Source organism: Lissotriton vulgaris, chromosome 3_1 (genome assembly GCF_964263255.1).
Source record: "Lissotriton vulgaris chromosome 3_1, aLisVul1.2, whole genome shotgun sequence".
Lineage (NCBI taxonomy): Eukaryota > Metazoa > Chordata > Amphibia > Caudata > Salamandridae > Lissotriton > Lissotriton vulgaris.
Window position 1 is genome coordinate 1753811460 of NC_141689.1, and position 15786 is coordinate 1753827245.

The following is a 15786-nucleotide window of genomic DNA, read 5'->3' on the forward strand; positions in this document are numbered from 1 at the left end:
CACACAGGCATTAAACGAAAATCAAAGGAAAACAATTATATTAATTATTGGTGCCACATGGGAATTAAATAAGAATCAAAAGAAAACAATGTCATCAACAACTGTAGAGAATACTCGCGGAATGTCTTGGGGATGTCCTCAAGGCTCTCATGAAAAGGAAGATGCAACATATCGATGACATCTTCTGTACATCTTTGATCTGGGACTAGTCAGAATGTAGCTCAGTTCACGGCACCTGGCTTCCTTCTGAGTGCACTGTGTGCATTAGAAATAGTGAACAAGAACATTTATCCATTTAAAAGTTTCTGGCATATTATCTAGGGCCAGCGATAAATAATGCAAAACACGCTTAGCACATTTTTTCATTTATGGCCGTCCATTGCTGGAATTTATCACCCTGGTAGCGCGGTATTAACAATGTGTTACTCCAGGGCGATAAAAATTCCAGCGATATTGGGGGGGGAATCGCCGTTTTGCAGGGAACATCTCTGGTTTTCCAGTGATGTTCCCTTCAATACAGCGATAACCTTTCTGATATGACCCCAGGGTCGTATCAGCATAATCCACCCCAATGTTAGGGATAGGTGAGTCTGCACTTTAGCAGACGTTAGTTTTTGGAGAAAAGGGCAGCCTTGTAAATATTGCGATGTGCACATCAGCGATATTTGCAAGGTTGCACTGCCCAGTGACAGTAACAAGGCTGCTAACATGCGCTAATGCATGTTAGCACTGCCTTGTTAATAGGGCAAAAACATTATCTCAGCTTTTTTGGCTTTTAAAGCCAAAAAAGCGGAGTTAAGGCCCTTGATAATATGCCCCTTTGTAAGGTAACTTCTCACCTCTTTATTCCACAAATACTTCCAGCTCTTAAGAGAAAATATGCACGAAAAGCAATTCTGAATATGTTCCTGTCTTTAACATTTTCAAAGAAAACATAAGCACTTTGGTTGTAAGGCAAAAACCAGGATATATTGATGCTTAGGGAATATTAGTTCTAACATTACACTTCATGTAATAAAACAATACTAAGTTTAGGATTTGCTGATGTTAGAAAATAGTTTATTAAAATATTATTACTGTACTGGCAAGGCAAATCTTGTCCTATGGTAACACATAATTCTGATAATAAGACAATTATCAATTTTATTCTGGAATTGTTTCATTTTAATAGAATGTATGTGTAACTATCTGGTTGCATATGGAATTTGTAAAGCATCAGAACCTATCCAAAGATCAGCACCGTGTTATGCATGGTCCAAGGCAAAGATACATTCAGTGAGTGATTGGAGGGGAAGATGAGTTTTGAGAGTGGAGATGTAAGGTCACTTAGCTGTGACATGTTGTTCTTTAAACAAGTGGGTCTTCAGGTCTTTTTTTAATTGGAGTAGGATTGGGCGGTTCAGGTGGATACAGAGGAGAGATATTGGTTCAATCAATCAATCAATCAAAACATTTGTAGAGCACACTACTCACCCATGAGGGTCTCAAGGCGAGAGGGTGTTCCAGGTCTTGGCGGCGAGGTGGGAGAATGATATGCCGCCGGTGGACGCTCTTCAGAAGTAGGGGACGGTAGCGAGTGTGAAGTTGGAGGAGCAGAGCTGTCGGCTCAGGGTGCAGTAGGTGAGTCATCTGTTGAGGTATGCTGGTCCGGTGTTGTGGAGCACCTTGTGTGTGTAGGTGAGGAGCTTGAAGGTGATCCTCTTGTTGACAGGAAGCCAGTGCAGGTGTGGTGTGATGTGGCTATGGTGAGGGATGGAGAGAATCAGGCGTGCAGAGGTGTTCTATATGCATGGTAGTCGTATCAGGAGTTTGGTCGAGGCTCCTGCGTAGAGGGCGTTTCCGTAATCCAGCCTGCTGCGGGAGAGGGCCTGTGTGACCGTTCTTCTTATTTTAGTGGGGATCCACCTGTAGATCTTGCTGAGCATGTGGAGGGTGTTGAAGTAGAAGGACGAGACGGCGTTGACTTGCTTGGTCTAGGAGAGCGTTGAGTCGAGGATAAATCCCAGGTTGCGTGCGTGGTCGGTGGGTATAGGTGCTGTTCCCAGGGCGGACGGCTACCAGGATTCATCTCAGGCTGAGGGGGTGGATCCGAGGATGAGGACCTCTGTCTTGTCTGAGTTCAGCTTCAGACGGCTGTTCTTCATCCACTCGACGACGGTTTTCATTCCTTCGTGGAGGTTGGCTTTGGCGGTGAGGGGATCCTTGGTGAGGGAGAGGATCAGCTGGGTGTCGACGGAGATGATGTTGAGGTTGTGCAGTCGGGCGACGTGAGCGAGCGGTGCCATGTTGACGTTGAATAATCTCAGGCTAAGGGATGATCCTTGGGGTACGCCGCACATGATCTCGGAGGCTGCGGAGCGGAAAGGGGGGAGGCAGACACTCTGGGTTCTGCCGCAGAGGAAGGAGGTGGTCCATTCCAGAGCCTTGTCTCGGATTCCTGCATTGTAGAGGCGTGTGCGTAGGGTGCGGTGGCAGACAGTGTTGAAGGCAGTAGGTAGGTCCAGGAGGATGAGGGCCGTGGTTTTGCCATTGTCCAGTAGGGCCCTGATGTCATTGGTGGCGCCGATGAGGGCAGTCTTGGTACTGTGGTTGCTGCGGAACCCAGAATGGGATGGGTCCAGGATGTTGTTATCCTCAAGGTAGCAGGTCAACTGTCTGTTGATGGTCTTCTTGATGACCTTCGCGGGGAACAGGAGATGGAAGATGGGCCGGAAGTTCTTTAGGTCCCTCGGATCCGCCTTGGATTTCTTCAGTAGGGCGTTGATCTGGGCGTGCTTCCAGCTCTACGAGAAGGTTGCGGTCTCGAAGGAGATGTTGATGACCTTGTGGAGGTGGGGTGCAATGGTGGCCCTAGCTTAGTTCTAGATGTGGTGTGGGCATGGGTCTGATGGGGAGCTGGAGTGGATTGTGTTCATGATTTTGATGGTGTTGTCGTCTATGTTGGCCCAGGGGAGCAGGGGATTGATGTGGGTGGTAGCCGTGGTGTCTGCGGTGTCGGTGGTTGTTGGGGCGGTCTGGTCATTGAAGCTGTTGTGGATGTCTATGATCTTGCGGTGGAAGAAGGTGGCAAAGGAGTCACACAGGTCTTGTGATGGTGGGATGCCGTTGGTGTTGGAGCTGGGGTTGGAGACTTCCTTCACGATGTTGAAGAGCTCTCTGCTGTTGTGCGCATTGATGTCGAGTCAGTCCTTAAAGGAGGCCCTTTTGGCGGATCTGATGAGGTGATGGTGTCTATGGATGGCGTTCTTTTGGGCTGCGTATCTGTCTGGTGTCTGTTTGCACAAATGTCACCTCAAGCCCCACCCCCTTCCTTCATCACTGTGCAAATGCACCCCCCGGCGATTTGTAAGTTTGGGAATTAATTCCCCTTCAATACTGAGTGTCCTTAGGGTCCAACTAGCCAACTGGGTACCTCCAGTAAGTACCACAGAGCTGCGTTGCAGAGAGGTGTAAAAAGGTGGTGGTCCTCGGGGCTTGGGGAGGCATTTGAGCCCTCCCACCCATTGATTATTAAAGCCCCGGGGGTGGCGGTCCCTGGGGCATTGGAGGAGTAGCCCCCGCATATACTATTGAAAAGCCCCAGGGGTGGCAGTCCCCGGGGCCCCTTTGGGCCCCCCATTATAATATAAACGTTGTCCCCGGAACTTGGCCCACCGGGGGCTAATTAATAACGAAGCGTGGCTACCATGCTTCATGGTTTTTTTATTTTCACCCGGAACTGCGGATCCTCCGCGGATCCAGCGGTTTAAAAAAAAAGAAACATTTGGGGGGCCTTGTGGGTGCTTGTGGGACCACCTTAGCAGGCCTAGGGGGTCTGGGTGTTTCTACCCTGCACGCTTTTCTTTGTTTCGCGTTTATTTCACTGTCTTCTTGTGCCTCAGTTCTACCGAGGCACAAGATTGCTGCCAACACTTCCTGGCTTGGAATGTTGACAGCCAATTACATGAAGCTCGGGGTCAGAGGGTCCGCGGATCCTCCATGGCCATAGATATCACTATTTTTTTAGTTTTGATTTTCTCAGCAACTACTGAAGGGATCTTTCTGAACCAAGGGCTTCCTTTTTGCCAAATGTGGTGTAATTTTGTTCAGCAGTTCGGGCTGTAGCCATGTCTAAAGTTTCCTATGGGAAATTGCATGGGGAAAACACGTTTTGGGACCCCCCTTTTTTCTCGGCCCCCCTTGATGAATCACCCCGAAACTGTCAGGATAGTGGACAGGAGCAGGCCATAAGTTTTGAAAATTTCGGGAAGATTCATCAATCGGCGCCAAAGTTATTTGGATTAGAATGTTACAAATTTCCTATGGATAATAGGTCCTAACTATAACTACCTACTGGTGACCGTCATATATTTCTGAAAATGTGGAGTTATATACCTGTATTTATACAGGAATATCACAAAATGAAAAAAGCGGCCATGTAAAAAATTATCTCATGTTGATTGGGCATTGCTACTAGATGTCTAAACAATTAAAGTATTTCCTCCTTGTTGATTATCATGTGACTGAGTCACATGGTACAAGGGGGAGTGCACATATGAACACTTAAAAAAGAGAAATGTTTGCTGTGGCCGTTATGTGATCAAGGGCTTTTCACTCCCGAAACGCGTCATCCTGTTGAACTTGGCAGTAAGAAAATAAAGTGGAACATCTTGCCAAATCCTTGTGGTCTGTTCTCCTTCTTCGCCGGCGTTCCCAAGCTGGAGGTGGTTTAGATATATATATATATATATATATATATATATATATATATATATATATATATATATATATATATATATATATATATATATATATATATATATATATATATATATATATATATATATATATATATATATATATATATATATATATATATATATATATATATATATATATCTAAACCACCTCCAGCTTGGGAAGTTGATATGCAATAAAAATCTTGAACTAAGATACACGGAGTCAGCGCCTTCTTGGATGGTGAAGTTTGGTGTGGTATTAATATATATATATATATATATATATATATATATATCTAAACCACCAATATTTATATATATATATATATATATATATATATATATGTCCTCTCAAAGTGCCCTGTTGCAGCGAGAGCGCACACAACGGGGCTCTTTACCATCCGGTTTTTTGCCTCATGCTGCTTGCCTTCAGACTGCCCTCAATTAAACAGCAAGCCGACGCGTTTCGAGGTTCTCCGCCTCTTCTTCCTGGGCTGAAACAAATGCACACTGAGAGCTCACCTCTTTTGCATTCCTTCTTTTATTTCTTGTTTCCCAATAAGCATTTAGTTAGTTCATTCATCACAAGGCATTCTGGGAAATTGAGTTCCAGCAGGTGAGTAAAGTTTCGTTATTCCCTTTAGTAGGTTCAGTGCTTCATTTGTCTTTGGTTATAAGCATGTTTTTCTCCTTTGAGTAAGGTGGGCATACCAAAGGCAGGCTTTGATTAGCGTAAGAGCTCCGTGCTGAAAGACAGTGGAAACGTTCCACTGCCACGCCTTCCAACTTAGCAGGAGTGGTGCAGCTCCCCACGACCAGGACGGCCGTGTATGAAATGTCCTCTCAAAGTGCCCTGTTGCAGCGAGAGCGCACACAACGGGGCTCTTTACCATCCGGTTTTTTGCCTCATGCTGCTTGCCTTCAGACTGCCCTCAATTAAACAGCAAGCCGACGCGTTTCGAGGTTCTCCGCCTCTTCTTCCTGGGCTGAAACAAATGCACACTGAGAGCTCACCTCTTTTGCATTCCTTCTTTTATTTCTTGTTTCCCAATAAGCATTTAGTTAGTTCATTCATCACAAGGCATTCTGGGAAATTGAGTTCCAGCAGGTGAGTAAAGTTTCGTTATTCCCTTTAGTAGGTTCAGTGCTTCATTTGTCTTTGGTTATAAGCATGTTTTTCTCCTTTGAGTAAGGTGGGCATACCAAAGGCAGGCTTTGATTAGCGTAAGAGCTCCGTGCTGAAAGACAGTGGAAACGTTCCACTGCCACGCCTTCCAACTTAGCAGGAGTGGTGCAGCTCCCCACGACCAGGACGGCCGTGTATGAAATGTCCTCTCAAAGTGCCCTGTTGCAGCGAGAGCGCACACAACGGGGCTCTTTACCATCCGGTTTTTTGCCTCATGCTGCTTGCCTTCAGACTGCCCTCAATTAAACAGCAAGCCGACGCGTTTCGAGGTTCTCCGCCTCTTCTTCCTGGGCTGAAACAAATGCACACTGAGAGCTCACCTCTTTTGCATTCCTTCTTTTATTTCTTGTTTCCCAATAAGCATTTAGTTAGTTCATTCATCACAAGGCATTCTGGGAAATTGAGTTCCAGCAGGTGAGTAAAGTTTCGTTATTCCCTTTAGTAGGTTCAGTGCTTCATTTGTCTTTGGTTATAAGCATGTTTTTCTCCTTTGAGTAAGGTGGGCATACCAAAGGCAGGCTTTGATTAGCGTAAGAGCTCCGTATATATATCTAAACCACCAATATTTATATATATATATATATATATATATATATATATATATATATATATATATATATATATATATATATATACCTACTGGCGGTCAGGTAGTTATGGTTAGGACCTGGTTTCCATAGGAAAAGCGTTTTTTGTTTTCCCAATAACTTTGGCGTCATTTGACAAACCTTTGCAAATTTTTCAAAACTAGTGGGCGCTTTGGTCAGCTCCTGTCTTGAAAGTTTCGGGGTGATTTGTCAAGTGGGGGCCGAGAAAAAAGGCGGGTCCCAAAACGCATTTTACCCATGTTGTTTTCCATAGGAAATTTTAGACAAACCTACAGCCCGAACTGCTGAACGGAATTACACCAAATTTGGCAAAAGGTAGGTCTTAGTTCAGAAAGAGACCTTTTTTTAAAATGGTTTAAATCCGTTCAGTAGTTCCTGAGACATTAGAAAAAGAAAATGTGTTGATATCTGTGGCTGAGGCAGGTTCGCAAACCCTCCTGACCAAGAACTTCATTCTAATTGGCTGCCAACACTCCAAACCAGGAAGTGTTGGCAGCCAACTTGTGACTCTGTGAAACCGAGTCACAAGGAAACAAAAAAAAGAGGTTAAAAAACAATAAAAGGGGCAGGGTAGAAAAACCCTGACCCCCTAGGCCAGCTCAGGAGGTCCCACAAGGATACTCGGGGCCACAGAAGCATTTGTTTTTTTTGTAATTTTGGTGGAAATCACGTTGGGGTCACAGATCCCACTGAAATTATTTAAAAAACAAAGTGTGGGCTACCACGCTTCGTTTTCAAAAAGACCCTCGGTGGGCCAGGTCCCAGGGGCACAGCCAATTAATTAGCGGGGACCCGCGGGGGTCCCCGCAGCCCGGGTATCTCCACCCCCAAGGGCTATGTAAGTTATGTTCGGGAGGGCAAGTGGCCCTCCCGAACCCCCTCGGACCGTCACCTCCCGGGGGCTTGTTTTTTAATCTGTGGAGGGGGCCTCCCAGGCCCCCCAATTGTACCGGGATCCGGCACCTCCCCAGGGCACATAATCATTGCAATGCGGGGGTCTGTTACGGACCCCCATCGCAGGGGACACCACCTCCCCGGGGCTTTCGAAACTTAGAGAGGGGGCCGCGCTGACACCCTCCAGGAGCCCTTGATGACCCTGGGAACAACCACCCAGGGCTGGCTCCTGCAATGTTCAGGGGTGCCCACCTCCGGGACACTGCTGTTTGCTATGGCAGAACAGGAGCCACGCGGCTCCCACCCTGTCATAACAATCATTGGTTTGGATTTTGGGAGCTAGAGCAGGTTTCCTGCTCTTGCTTCCAAAATCCAAAGCAGATTGCTTTTCCACAAGGGGAGCTGCATGTCAGCAGCTCCCCGTGTGAAAAAGCAATGCTGGCTCCCGCAGGAGGCAGGATGCTTGTTTGTGGTCCAGGAAAGACACGGCTTGGCAGTTCGGGCAGGACTGTTCCCATGAAGCACAGGATCAAGATTGATTTGCATACAGCTGTGTCAGAACTGGGGTGGTGAAGTGAGCTAAAGAACGATGATAGATTCAACCCATATCTGTGTCTGGCGCTGAGTGTCTGATATCTTTCAGCGCTTTGTCCATCATCTCCTTGTGTTTGCTTTGTTCACCCTAAATTAGCAGGGTATGCTCAGACGTGGGTCCCTTGCTCAATTTTCCACTGGATTCAAGCTAGCCTGGCTGATGAGGGCAGTTAACCTGAAACTGGTCCCAGGATGCTTGTTTCAGGTCCAGGGAAGAAATGGCTTGGCAGTTCAGGCTGGACTGTTCCCATGATGCACAGGGTCAAGACTGACTTGCATATAGCAATGTCTGAACTGGTGTGGCGAAGTGAGCCTAAGAACTATGATGGATTCAACCCAGATCTGTGACTGGGAGTGATTGTCTGAAAAGTTTCTGCACTCTGTCCATCATCTCCTTGTGCTTGCTTTGTTTGCCCTAAGTTGGCCAACCCAGATCTGTGACTGGGGGTGAGTGTCTGATAAGTTTCAGCGCTTCGTCCATCATCTCATTGTGTTTGCTTTGTTTGCCCTAAGTTGGCAGGGTATGCCCAGATGTGGGTCCCTTGCTCACTTTGCCACTGAATTCAAGCTAGCTTGGCTGATGATGGCTGTTAGCCTGAAATTCTGGTCCAGGAAAGATAGGGTTTGGCATGAGGCACAGGGTCAAGACTGATTTGCATATAGCTGTGTCTGAACTGGGGTTGCAGAGTGGGCTAAAGAACAATGATGGATTCAAGCCAGATCTGTGACTGGGGGTGAATGTCTGAAAGGGTTTCAGCACTCCGTCCATCATCTCCTTGTGTTTGCTGCCTCAAATGCCTCATATTAAATGGTTTATTCTGTTCAACTGATCCGAATTTATAAACTACACCACTTGAAGGAAATGCAGTCATGTTGAAGGGCATTGTGTTCTGTTTGCTGGCTGGGCCTGTTGAAGCTTCCCCAGCCCTGGACATGTTCACAGAACACGTGCATTTCCCGTCTCGGAGGAGAGCTCTGAGGATGCAAACAGAACATTTTGTTCAATTTGAAACACCACAGCAATTGGAACCGCTCAGGAATGATGACAAACAAACGAATACCAAACGATCCACTGTCCTGAGGTTTCACTGGAGTGGGTTTAAGTATATAACATTTCAACAACAGCCTTGAGTCCCTGTCCCTGTTGCTCTATTGAATGGTAGAGACGAAAAACAGTAATGCAAACCTTCCGCAACTATCTAATTTTGCGAAAACAAATGACTGACAGCACATTGAAATTCATCATAATGTGCGTAGTGTAGAAGCCTGCTGGAGTGGGTTGCCTCCCCTTGCCTTCAAAAAGGCCCTTTAAAATCCAATTTAAAGCAAAATGCAGCTTACATAATGATTTTTAAAGTTCTTACCAACAGACAAACATTTCCAACTTCCACTGAAACCAAAGAAGGAAACGCTTATTAGCATCAGGGCTAGAATAAAAAAAAAATAACCCCGCTAAATCTTCGTCATATTCGTGGTGATACATTTGTAATACAAACGGATGGCTGTATTTCATAGTAACTGTTGAGTGTTTCTGGGCCGTGTACATCATGTGCCCGCCACAAAGCTGATTTTTATAGTCTGGCATTTTTGCAATATTGCCACTTTTCAATTTTTTTTTTCTCTTTGCGGATACAGTATCCATCCAGCTCTTCCCAAACTCAAAAGCCATTAGAGTAAATTGTGTTTCATTTCATTTTGCTAGTCATAACTTCTGTTTTATAGGCTTGTATTTGACAAGTCATTTCCAAAACATTTTATAGCCTACTGATCATGTGCATTCAAATATAATTTGCATGCACAGAATGTAACTGTGTTTAGATACATTAGAAAATATATTTTTCTTTTTTGCGGTTTAGAGCTTTTTTTATTTCAATAAGTCTTTATTGGAGATTTTATGTCATAACCAAAAAATTATGGGGCATATTATCAAGGGGGTTTATCTCCGCTTTTTTGGCTTTAAAAGCCAAGAAAGTGGAGATAAAATTATCTCCCTATTACCAAGCTGTCGCTAACACCAGTTAGCGACAGCTAATAGGAGATAGCGACCATCTTGGGCCCCGCTTTGCATGTCAGTGATATTTATCACTAATGACATGCAAAGTGGGCGTGCCAAGATGTTAGCGACTGGAAACAGTCGCTAACATCGCTATCTCCTATTACCAACTTTTGGAGATATTCGCGCTAAGCACGAATATCTCCAAAAGCTAACACCTGCCCTGAGCAGTTCTTAGCCATGTTATCCAATGAGAGGTGGATAACATGGCTAAGAGCATTTGCTCGATAATGCATGAATATCGCTGACTTTTCAGCGATATTCATGCATTACGGCCGTTTTTTATCGCATTTGCGCTAAACCTTGTTAATTGCAAGGTTTATCTGCGATAAAAATCGCCGATGTGCGGCGATAATTTTTGTCTCTAAACAAGTTAGAGACAAAAATTATCGCTAGTTGTTGGTAATATGCCCCTATAGGTCCCGTATAAATGGGGGGGCAGCTTATTTATGAGCCCTTGCGTCACTTTTGCCCCGCCGGTGCGTCACTTTTTGTGACGCATCAGCAGGGTGAAAAATGTGCCATGTTGCGTTATATTTACAAAGTGACGCATCTAGGTAGTTGCGTTACTTTGTAAATCCCTGCGCCACATTATACCTGCGCCAGGTATAATGTATGCAGGGTGGGCGTTCTGACGCAAGTATGCCTCGTAGAAGTGATGTTGTGAAATCTATGAGGTTGCTCTGCGTCACTACTAGGACGCAAATGCGTCAATATCTTGCGCCCACATCTCAAATGGGACTTGCCTGTGTGTAATGACCCATTGCTGGAGTTGTATCACTTTTGTGACATACTCCAGCATTGCGAAATTTTTGCTCATGCAGATACATCAGAAATATTGATGTATCTGTAACTCCTTACGACATGATTCGTCATACTGTAAATATGACACATCCAGCATGTCGCAAGGAGGGCGCAATGAAAAGTGACGCATCCCTGTTTTCACACAGCGATGTGTCACTTTTCATAAATGAGGCCCGAGGTTTGTACGAATATCGGGTAATGTCCCTACAAGATAACCAGTAAAGTTGAAGTTGTAAAATATGCTAGGATCCCAGATTTTGTATAAAGATGGGTATAACACTAATTAATATTCATAAAATCATAGAAACCACAAAGAAATCTTGTCCTAATTTGTGTTTTAGAGCTTTGCTGCACAGTAGTCTGCTAAATAGGCAATGCCCACGTTGCAAAATAAGCACAATATCTATGAATATGCGAGGGACGTTTGTGTGAAAATACTTTTAATCATGTTACCACACCACCTTTAAATAACCCATTCCACAGTAGTACAGAGAAAATGAATTCCCATATGAAATGGAAACATCTCAATGAAATTCAGAAGAAATGATTTAGTTTTCAGTAACTACAATTTCATCATTTATCTCTTTTAACCCTAAAACGTACATTTTAAGAGTATGTCCATTGTGTATACAAAGTGAAATTGCTGCACTTTTAAGCTGGTGTCTCATTATGTTAACAGGAATAATTTCGTAGAATAAAAATGCACACTGAAAAATCTCCCCCAATCAAGTGACAAAAGGCTTGAATTCAATGTAAGATACATAGGTGAAGATTATGACTGAGCAAGTGCGGCCGGTTCAGGTAAGAGTGGTGAGCGGTGAGGCAGGGTGGGAAGGGTATGGAGTTGACGTACGTCGGAATAGGGTAAATAAAATAATAAAATAAATTAAAACAATTACCTTGTGCTTGCCACATCTCGCTCCACCACCCTTACCTGAACTGGCCACGCCTGTGACTGATCGTACTTACTTTCAAACTCTAACAACAAATAAAAAGCCATAGAGATGTAATCAAACATGGATGCTTTTTTAACACATTACAAAAAAATTAGCAAACTAGATCCACAGTACATGTGCTCTCACAAAGGGGTCCACCAGTTCCATGGCAGCATAACATTTAAATAACCCTGCTGTGCTGCACACCTCCTCTTCTTGGAGAATCGCAGCAGAAAAAGGATCATACTTACTTATTGCTTGTTAATTAATTTTCAAATGTTCTAGTTAGTATGTTGTTTCTAGTTGTTAATATTGTTAGAATAACTGTTAATATTTTTTTTCTTAGGTTGTAATAGTAAATGTTTTAGTAATTTATTTGTAAATAGAATTAGTTATTTACAGTGTAGTGGCAGGTGGTTGGGTTTGTAGGAGAATAGGGTAGGGAAGGGAATTAAATTATAAAGAGCTTAAATTTGATTTTAATTAGTTTTTGTAGTAAATTATTTATTTTATTACTAATACTGTATTATTTTTTGAAAGGGGAATAGGATGGGAAGATATCAAGAGTATAATAATTGTTTTTCTGTATGTCATAGATTAAATAGGCACAAGTAAATCAAGCAAGGAAAAAGCAAGCTGATGTGATCCCATAGCCCATTTTACAAATCAGCATAGGAGAGGATCAGCGACACGCAATTGGGGGTGGATTGCAAGATCACCAAACAACCCACAACCTGCAAGGTGACCTTGGGTAGCCCATGCTGACCTCACAGAAATCATAACACATGTTCTTCAACTTTGCTCATTGAAAATACACAGCCTAGCAAGCAAGCTTGAAAACCAGGACTTCATCTCCTATCTTCACACTTTTTTGGTAGTTACCTTACAGGAGACCTGCGCCAAAGAGCAGATTGCGATCTAGGCTTCTCACATCACATAACTCTGGCGACCAAGAATTAAAAATGTGGGCACAGGAGAGGGAATCTTCCAGTCTACATGTCTACCACAATCAAAGTCAGCACAAAGGAGGAAAAAAGACTCAGACACCATCCAAATACTGCACTTAACTATGCAGAAAGGTTAGCACAGATCTCTTTAGTAAACTTCAACACACCACCAAACAACAAAGGCCATGCAGACATGTTGAAGAAGCTGTGCCATAGTCTTCTCAGAATATGGGCATTCCACCCGCACACCATGATGATTGCCACTGGTGACTTTAACATTTAATTACTAGGCTACTCACCAAAGAGTGAGATCATCGAGTCACAAGAGCGCCAATGGGACATTTCAATACAGGTAAACAGAGTTGTGGAGGAGGGATTAAAAAGGCCTTGACCTGCTCGACAAATTGGAACACCTATGTCTCAGGGCCCCTAACGGCCACTAATGAGGCAATTTCCCGCCTGCCATGTCCTCTCACTCCACTAACTGCAACTCCCTGATTGACTATATGTTTGATTTTGGTTCCCTGCCAATACTACAACAAGTGTGCTCCTGCAAAATGGGGGACAGAACAGAGAGTGACCATCTGCCTCAGGCGCTGGAAGTCACTCTTGATCTGTCTGAGAATACGCAAACGATAGACCTTCCGTAATTAACTTATCTGCCTGACCTATAGAGGCTAAAACGGACCGCAACTGATACAAGAAGGTGAAAACTATTTTAAGCTGGCTCACAGCAATAGGAACTCTATGAAAAATACCTGGAAAATATTTATAAAAATGTTCTCTCAACAACACTCCTCAAAAGTCAAGCCTCATTCTGTTCAACAATTAACAGGTCAACCAGCACATGGATGCAGCAAATGCATGAGCAGAGGAATTAAAACACTGAAGAGAGAGGTCAATAGAGCCCTGTGAGCAGTATGACAGTCCCCTCAAAATGAAACCTATATATCTGATCTAAGGTGCAAAACAAAAGGTGCTAAAATGGGCGAGCTGTAGCAAAAAGAGGGAAATTTCAGATTCCTTCTGGACCAAGCTGATTTTGGACACAAAGCACAACAATTCAAAAGCATTCTGGTGATCTGTAAATGCCTTAAAAAACACAGCACCGCCACGCTCGGGTTCAAATTTGTCTCAAGTATGCTGGGTCTTTTTCCTCGCTCATTTCAACAACACTACAAATGCAACAGACATGTTGGACCGGTCAGGGGCAGTCTCAGAAAATGAGTACCACCAACCAGATCCATTGCCTAGCGTCTTAGAGGAGGAGCAAGCCGTAGACGAAGCTACTGTGAAATGACATAACTAAAGGCAGAATCACTTGTGCTCCTGGCCCGAATGGAATCCCCAGGCCATTTACAAGACTAACCAAGCCAAATGGGTAAATCATATGGCCCTTTTTTTCACTCATGCCTTATCAGGTGCCACAATTCCAGCCTCCTGGAAAGGTTCCATCATCTCCCAATTTTCAAGGGTGGCGACAAGTCAAACCCTGAAAACTACAGAGTGATAGCTCTCATTGATAACGAGGCAAAGTACTACAACATTTTACTGGAACGGAGCCTCGATTAGGCCAACGCCACTTCTATCATCCAAATCAACCACACAGGGTTCACAAATAAAACTGGAATGCTGACAAACATTATGGCACTGACCATTGTGCTTGATGCCTCAGAAGCAACTAAACAACCAGTCTATTTATGTTACATAGACTACAAAGGGACCTTTAAGACTGTGTTACACAAAGTCTGCTCTGGAGCACACTGAAGAACAGGGATGAACCGCCAATATTTCAAAGTAATTTCAACATCCCGTGGGCTCAAACAGGGTTACGTTCTAGCCACAACGCTTTTTATTTGATTCCTGGCAGACCTTCCCTCATTCCTGGCTTAATTTAACTCTCACGCCCAAAGCTCAACACTATCCTCCTCTCAAATTTGCTTTATGCCGATGATTTGGTGCTGATCAGCTGGTCTAAAGTGGGGAAGCAGCGCCTTCTATATGCCACCCATGATTATTCATCAAGAAACAGCTTGACAATCAACACCAAGAAAAGGAAAATCATGAACTGCTCCAGATAAATAAGTATAAAAATCATCTGGTTCCTTGCTTCCACCAAGGCTGAAGAAGTCACTGATTATACGTACCTCAGACTCACATTCGATAACAAAGTAAACCTTAAGCCGCACAGGGAGGAAGTAAAAAGAAAAGGGATCACACTGACAGCAGGCTTCAGGGCACTTTTCAGGAACCTGAATGGACTTTCGTACAGCCCTATCTTGAAAATCACAAGGGTGAAGATAGTCCCAAATCTGGCATATGGAAACGAACCCCTTCAAAGCAGGACCTCAACCACTCTGGACAAAATGATCATCAAAATCTACTGAGATACTTTCCACCACCCTAGATGTACCTTGGCTGCCTAAAATCTGGCTAGAATCTCTCTAGCCAAACAGTCAATATCCACAAGTACAGCATTCACCATCATGTGCTACAGGCTTCAGTCTGCAGAAACAAAACTACAATGTTCGGCTGGAGATCAACAAACCTCTCTCAGCAGCTGGAAAATATCTTACACATAATATATACCTGCTTGGACTAGCCCCACTATGGTCTGCAATGCCTACTCTCAAGTCATTTTGAAGGACAACTAGGAAAATGCCTAAACTAATTTCATCCCATGAGACATCTATCGAGAACCGTGCCCACACTTGGATGGTATTAAATAGCTATACACACCTAAAACCACAACTTTACCTGGGCAAAGCTTTCAGCAGCAGGATCAAGGAAACCTTTCTCAAACATCGCCTTGGCATCCTCATCAGTAACATGCATGCAGAACTTTGGCTAAGGGCAGAAGTAGAAGCTCACCACAGGCTATGGAGCCAGCCAATGAAAGATGCTATCCACTCTTTTTTCCTTTGCAGGCCCACCTTAAATCTGCACCACTGCTGGCTTAGGTCCTTTTGGAATCAGGTATAGATGCACTCTTGCCCGCTAGCCATAATAGCATGCTTAAACTTTAGGTACCCTCATACAATCTCCTG